Raw genomic sequence first — 7,500 nt, forward strand, 5'->3', positions numbered from 1 at the left:
TGATGATAAACAAGTATTTGTCCATCGATAAATCACAGCCATTTTTAAGGTAACGCCAAAATAAGGAAGGTATTTATTTGTAATGAATCAGGGAAAACTAAATGAAAGTACTATTTAAATACTAATAGTGAGCGATGGCAGGGAAGAGAAACTAAATATTCTACGTTTAATATACAGGTAAGGTATTCAGTTATTATGGAAAACAAGTAAGGTGAAAGCATTATAGTACCTCTAATAATTTGCAGGTAGAATGAGGCAATGAAGAGAAACTACCGGTGCTCTGGGGTTTAGGATACAGGTGAGAGATTTAGGTAAAGGTACGTTAGGTACTCGTATTAATCAAGGAGAGAGGGCAAAGGTAATACACGACTAATGTAATGACTCACAGGTAAAGAAAAGTAATCAAGAAAAGTACAGGTATCTCCAGGTTCAAGAAGGGTTTTAAAAAATGAGGAAGGAAAGTTAATAGTGTATAACATCTCATAATTCACAAATATTAAGTTGAAAAAGTAAAGAACTCACAGGTATTCTAAGATTTACGTGAAATTTACTTATGGAAAAGGAATTATGAATTTTCACACTGCTCAGCTCCGTAGATACTAAAAGATATACTGACTAAACCAACATTTTTCCTTTTTCCTTTGACTTTTGGAAGCATTTTATTTAAGCGGGCTTCTCCCTTCCTTCCCACCTTTATTTTCTTGATGCCCTTCGCCATTCTCTTTGTCACGTTAAGAAATACAAGAATGAAAAAAAAAATTACTGACATCCTCCAGAAAGATACCAGTGTACGCAAGCTAAGAGGGAGGTCAACGTGAATATACTAAGATTAAAACACGAAAAAGTAAAAAAAAAAAGAAAAAATTGAATGAAAGGTGTGAAACGTTTACAGAATGCACTAATTGAAGGTTTGTGGAATATGAACATGGCAAAAAATATTCAAGCAGGACTAAATGAAATCCCGGCGTGACTGGAAAACATTTGCGAAGCGTGGGGTGGATGACGCCAGACATGAAAGAACGAGTGCTTGTGATATTTATGAAAGTGTTGAGCTGTTAATAATAATAATAATAATAATAATAATAATAATAATAATAATAATAATAATAATAATAATAATAAGAAGAAGAAGAAGAAGAAGAAGAAAGAGAAAATTAACGTGATAATTAGCGGTGGGAGAAAAAAGGGAAAATAAATGATAATCAACAGAAGTGTTTGAAAAAAAAGAATAAATAAAAAAAAGAATAAAAAAAGAAGACAAATTTTTTAAAGAACAAGGGAGAACCAAGTGAGATACAAACATATATATGTAACAATAAAAATATGGAGGAAAATGGAAGAGGAACTAAATTAGTGATATTATGAAAGGTCAAAGATGAAAAAAAAATATTGAAATGAAAATGTTTCTCAGAATACGAATGTAATTTAAATTATATAAAAAAAATGTAAAAAAAAAAAAAAGTAACGACCAGTAATTTCATAAAGGCATTCATAACAATTCTGCGGGTATGTACGTAAACCTGCGCCCGCGAACACACACACACACACACACACACACACACACACACACACACACACACACACACACACAAGCTAATTTCACACACACACACACACACACACACACACACACACACACACACACACACACACACACACACACACAAAAACTAATTTCCTACAATCTCTCTCTCTCTCTCTCTCTCTCTCTCTCTCTCTCTCTCTCTCTCTCTCTCTCTCTCTCTCTCTCTCTCTCTCTCTCTCTCTCTCTCTCTCTCTCACGCGTTTACCTGTATAAATAAATCCATTACACACACACACACATACACACACACCTGCCTCATTTACTAATACTGTTCACCTGCTGACTTCCCTTCAGGTATTCACGCCTCACCTGCAATACACCTGTGCGCATTCCCTCTTCTCACTCCCCTCATTCCTCCTCATTAAGCCCAGGTTATAATTCCCTCCCCTCATTACATTAACCTTTAACCTGGAAGTAGTTTCGTAAATTGCCTCCCGTATTCTCTCTCTCTCTCTCTCTCTCTCTCTCTCTCTCTCTCTCTCTCTCTCTCTCTCTCTCTCTCTCTCTCTCTCTCTCTCTCTCTCTCTCTCTCTCTATTTCCATCCTTTCGTTGCCTAAAATTTGGTGTTTCTTTTAAATATATTTTGTCGTGTTATGTTCAATTTTGTCCTGTTTATTTTTCATGCTTTTTTTTTGTTAGTGATATTCTCTCTCTCTCTCTCTCTCTCTCTCTCTCTCTCTCTCTCTCTCTCTCTCTCTCTCTCTCTCTCTCTCTCTCTCTCTCTCTCACACACACTTTTATTCACATTTATATATTTCCTTCCTTCTCTCTTTCCCTGTTTCCCTTCTGCATTCTCTCTCTCTCTCTCTCTCTCTCTCTCTCTCTCTCTCTCTCTCTCTCTCTCTCTCTCTCTCTCTCTCTCTCTCCACCGTCCTTCCCTCCCTTCCCATCTCACTCAATCACTCCACTCCCTCCCTTCTCCCCTCTCCCACTCTCCTTACTTTCCAATCACACCATATCTCGCCCCATTACCCAGCGCTCCCCATGCTCCCCTTCCTCACACCCTCTTCCCCACCCTTCCCACAGCTTACCTCTGCTGCTACATTAGGGGAAGGTAGGTTCATGTATCCAGCTCCTCCTCGTCCTCCATCACGCCCTTGCACCAAGCCTGGGGAAAAAGAACGAGGGCTGTTAGTCCACTGGCAGAAAAAAACAAGTGTGGGAAAAATTTGGTTATTGGTGAGAAATTTGATACAGAGAAAATTGGGGTTGACGTGATGAGAAAATAATGTGTGTGTTTGAAGTGGGATTCCAGGTTAAAAAGAAAGGGGTAGCAGGTTGAGAGATTAGGATACAGGTGAGATTTTGGACTCAGGTGAAAGTGAGATTGGGTGTCGAGAAAATCGTGTTAAAAGTGGAATACAAATAAAAAAGAAAGAAAGAAAGAAAGGAAGAAAGAAAGGAGGTTGATGAATTAGAATACAGGTGGAATATTGGATACTAGTGGAAAAAGGAATGAAGGAGTTGAAAAAAATGCGTATGAGTTCGAGTTGGGATTGAAAGTAAAAAAAAAATAATAATAAGGCTTAAGAAATTTGAATAGTTGTGGGTAATTAGACACAAATCAAATACAAATATAGATAATGAAAAAAAAAAAAAAGAGCTACAAGTGGTATGCAGGTAAGTTGAAATTTGGAATATAGGTGAGAATCTTGCGTAGAGGTGTAGAAAACTGCAGTACAGGTGAAGAAAATGAAGTACAGATTGAAAGAGAAAAATACTGTGAAAATCTGGAATACACGTGTTTAAAATTAGAATACTCGTGAAAAATAGAAGAAAAAATGAAAAGCAGCAGTTAAACAAATAAAATGTAAGTGAAAAACATTGAAATACAGGATAAAAAATTTGGAATGCAGGAGTTGAATAATTGAAATACAGGTGAAATATTAGAATACACGTTAAAAATGACAAAAAGGTTAATAATTTCGAATGCAGGAGGAAATATGGATTATCAGTCTTGAAATTCCAATACAGATCAAAATGTGAAATATAAGAGAGAAAATTGTATCACAGATGTTAGAAATTAGTGTGCCTGCATATTTTGTATTGGGTCTAGTTTCGTTTTTATTCTACTTCATATTTTTTTCTCATTATCATCACACAGACACACACACGAGAGAGAGAGAGAGAGAGAGAGAGAGAGAGAGAGAGAGAGAGAGAGAGAGAGAGAGAGAGAGAGAGAGAGAGAGAGAGAGAGAGAGAGAGAAATAAGCCATATTAGAAAAAAAAGAGAATGCCAGACGTAAGAGACGAATGAAAAAAATTAAATAAAAACGAGATAGAAAAGAAAGACATGATAAAGGAAATACAACACCGAGACAGATCTGATGAAGAGAACGAAAGAAAAAAAAGAGGAATAAGAAAAGGAGAGGAGAGTGAGAATAAACTGAGTAAATAAAGAAGAAGGACGAACATAACGGAATAACAAATAAAATAACACATAAACACAGAAATACAAAAATAAAGAAAAAAATATATAAAAGTAGTCAAGGAAACGAAACAAAAATGGAAGAAAAAGTAATAAAAAAACAAGAAAAAGAGTTAGTCGAGACATACCAAGAAGCAACACCTAAAATAATCACGGACAGGTAGACTCCAGGGACCAATACGAGGACAGGTGAAGAGGTATGTGTTAAAGGGCCCAGGAGAGTCACTTAGCACACCTGTCCACATCTCACCTATATGACCACCTGGGGAACGCTGGTGGTGGCTCATAATTAAGGTGCGTCAAGGTGCAGGTGAGTCGGTTTTGTGAATTGTCATGTAGTTACGTGAGTGAGTTAAAGTTTGTTGTTTAGTTTGTTATTTGGTTTGTTAATTAGATAGTTATTGAGTTCCGGGCTTAGATAGTTAGTGAATGAGTTTATTAGTTAGTCAGATGGCTAATAACGAAGTTTACTGCTTGTTTCCTGAGTTAATTAGTCGGAAAGTTAGTCAATGAGCATAGTTAGACTTTATTTATTTTTTTTTAGAAAGTTGATTGATTTATTCAGTGGCGAAATAATGTAGTAAAAAAAAAAGTACTTAAATTTTTATTCACAAAGAGAGAGAGAGAGAGAGAGAGAGAGAGAGAGAGAGAGAGAGAGAGAGAGAGAGAGAGAGAGAGAGAGAGAGAGAGAGAGAGAGAGAGAGAGAGAGAGAGAGAGAGAGAGAGAGAGAGAGAATACACACACACAAAACCAAAACACAGGACAATATAAATGTTACGAAAAAAAGATAATAAAGAAGAAAAAAAGTAATCATCAAGAAACACCAAGAAAATGAGAAAAGTGTCAACTGGTAACCTTGTGGAGTGATGAAAACTAAACCGTGGAAGATCAACACGCCAAAAACCTTCTATATATTGGCATTAGGAGGTGGTATGAAGAAATATAGGTCAGAGAGAGAGAGAGAGAGAGAGAGAGAGAGAGAGAGAGAGAGAGAGAGAGAGAGAGAGAGAGAGAATTAGCAGCATGAAAGGAGATTGCCAATGATGTCTTAGTATTGATCAAAAGAAATCGCATCGCCTTTATCAGAGTTCGAACCTTATTTGTAGATCCAGTGAAAGAATCCGACTTACTTGACAACGAGAGAGAGAGAGAGAGAGAGAGAGAGAGAGAGAGAGAGAGAGAGAGAGAGAGAGAGAGAGAGAGAGAGAGAGAGAGAGAGAGAGAGAGAGAGAGAGAGAGAGAGAGAGAGAGAGAGAGAGAGAGTTTAAAAAGAGGATTACACCAAAGTGGATGATAGAAAAGACAGGAAAAATGTGGTTCTGGTAACGTAAAATAAAATATTTTTGAAAACCTGAAAGAAAAAAAATATTTTGTCGATTCAGGGAAAAAAAAGGCTGAAAAATAAGGGAGGAAAGGCTACTGAAAAGAAGCGAAGGAAGGAAGGAGAGGAAATTGAAGAAGCGAAGAATAACTGAGAAAATGCCTGTACTTGAGAGGAAGGATATATAGAAAGATTAAGAAACCGAAAGAAGAAATTCTTGAAAAAAAAAATGGAAAAGTAAAACAAAGGAAGGAAGAAAAGGAGAACAAAGACAGGAATACAAAAGTTATAAAGGCAGTAATATGAAAAAAAAAGTCAAAGAAAGGAAGATACAAAAAATAAAATATATTAGTCTAAATTTTAAAAGTTAATTTGAAGTGTACAAAGCAGTTTACCTCAGAAAAATGGAAGTAAAAAAAAAAGGTAAAGAGAGAGAGAGAGAGAGAGAGAGAGAGAGAGAGAGAGAGAGAGAGAGAGAGAGAGAGAGAGAGAGAGAGAGAGAGAGAGAGAGAGAGAGAGAGAGAGAGAGAGAGAGAGAGAGAGAGACAGACAGACAAGATTAGGTGAAAATATTTAACCACATCTTTTCCACCATTTTTCTATCTTTTTCCTTTTTCCTTCCCTCTTTTTTCCCCTTCCTTCCTCTCTTCCCATACGTTGTTTCACGCTGCGCTTCTCTTTCACTCACTCTCCCTCCCTCAAAGAAAACGGACAAAACAACACCTGAGTCCCATTTTCTTTATGGTGTTCAAAAAGCGAGGGAAAAATTTAAGGTGAAATGTAGATCTATATATTTTTCTTTCTTTTCTCAAGTTTTTTTTTTTTTATTTTTTGTTTATTCCAGGGTTTGGTTTAGCTTTTATTTTATTTATTACTTTTTTTTTGAGCTTCTTGCTTTATTCTTTTTTATTTTGTTTTGTTTTCGTTCTAATATTCTTTTTATTCTTGGATTTTCTGTCTCTGTTCCTTTATCGTGTTTTCTTTTTGATGTTTTGGTCTCTCTCTCTCTCTCTCTCTCTCTCTCTCTCTCTCTCTCTCTCTCTCTCTCTCTCTCTCTCTCTCTCTCTCGGTGCTTCAAACAGGTATCCAGATCTTCCTTGCCGAAAACAAAGTTGATTACCTAATTAATTTTCACACAAACCTGAGAGCCGCCATTAGAGGACAGACAGACACACACACACACACACACACACACACACACACACACACACACACACACACACACACACACACACACGGATTTGTTTTCACTCGAAGGAATTTTTCACAATACTAAGAGAGAGAGAGAGAGAGAGAGAGAGAGAGAGAGAGAGAGAGAGAGAGAGAGAGAGAGAGAGAGAGAGAGAGAGAGAGAGAGAGAGAGAGAGAGAGAGAGAGAGAGAGAGTCTTGATAAGAGAAATTGTCTTGTCAAAGGAAATAAATGGATGGATAAAGGAAGGTAAAAAAAAAAAAGGGAATATTAGATACATGAAGAAAAGAAGGATGGGAGAACATAAAGAAGGAAATAATAAATGATTGAATAAAGGAATGAAAAAAAAGAATTAGTGGAAAAGATAAACATGAAAAAAATGTGAATAACAATTAAATAAGCGAACAAAGGAAGAATAATGGAAAAAAGATAAATAATAAAATATAGATATAAAAAAGAGAAAAAAAACTGCAAAAAAAATAAGGAAAATGAAATTAAAGTAAGGGAGAGAGCAGAAAAGACACAAATAAGAGAAAAAAAATAAGAGAAAAAACTAAAGGAAGGAAAACAAAACAAAAGTGGAAAATTAAAGAAGGAAGAAAAAAAAGCAAGAACAACAAAACGGAAGTAAATATAAAAGAAATGAGAGAGAGAGAGAGAGAGAGAGAGAGAGAGAGAGAGAGAGAGAGAGAGAGAGAGAGAGAGAGAGAGAGAGATCAATTAGGTAGCAGTGAAAGGGCATAGGTTAGTGGAGGCAAAGGGAATGCTGAGAATATCGCCAGCTTAGAGGGAACGCAATAACTAATTAATGGGAGTAAGTAAGAATGACGGTCCGTGTGTAATTGATGGAATATTGAACCATACTGCAAAGAGAGAGAGAGAGAGAGAGAGAGAGAGAGAGAGAGAGAGAGAGAGAGAGAGAGAGAGAGAGAGAGAGAGAGAGAGAGAGAGAGAGAGAGGTAAATGAGGAATGA

General features: G+C 36.4%; 1 protein-coding gene across 9 annotated transcripts in view; it reads right to left on the reverse strand.

Annotated features, from left to right (window-relative positions):
• Positions 1 to 7,500, reverse strand: part of LOC135092993 (pleckstrin homology domain-containing family G member 7-like) — a 212,478-nt gene that overhangs the window by 99,613 nt on the left and 105,365 nt on the right. For all 9 annotated transcript variants that reach the window (XM_063991818.1, XM_063991819.1, XM_063991820.1 and 6 more), the window contains one exon: positions 2,618 to 2,694. The gene's annotated coding sequence lies outside the window, so the exon portion shown is untranslated. The remainder of the gene's footprint in view (positions 1 to 2,617; positions 2,695 to 7,500) is intronic.

Source organism: Scylla paramamosain, chromosome 41 (assembly GCF_035594125.1).
Source record: "Scylla paramamosain isolate STU-SP2022 chromosome 41, ASM3559412v1, whole genome shotgun sequence".
Classification (NCBI taxonomy): Eukaryota; Metazoa; Arthropoda; class Malacostraca; order Decapoda; family Portunidae; genus Scylla; species Scylla paramamosain.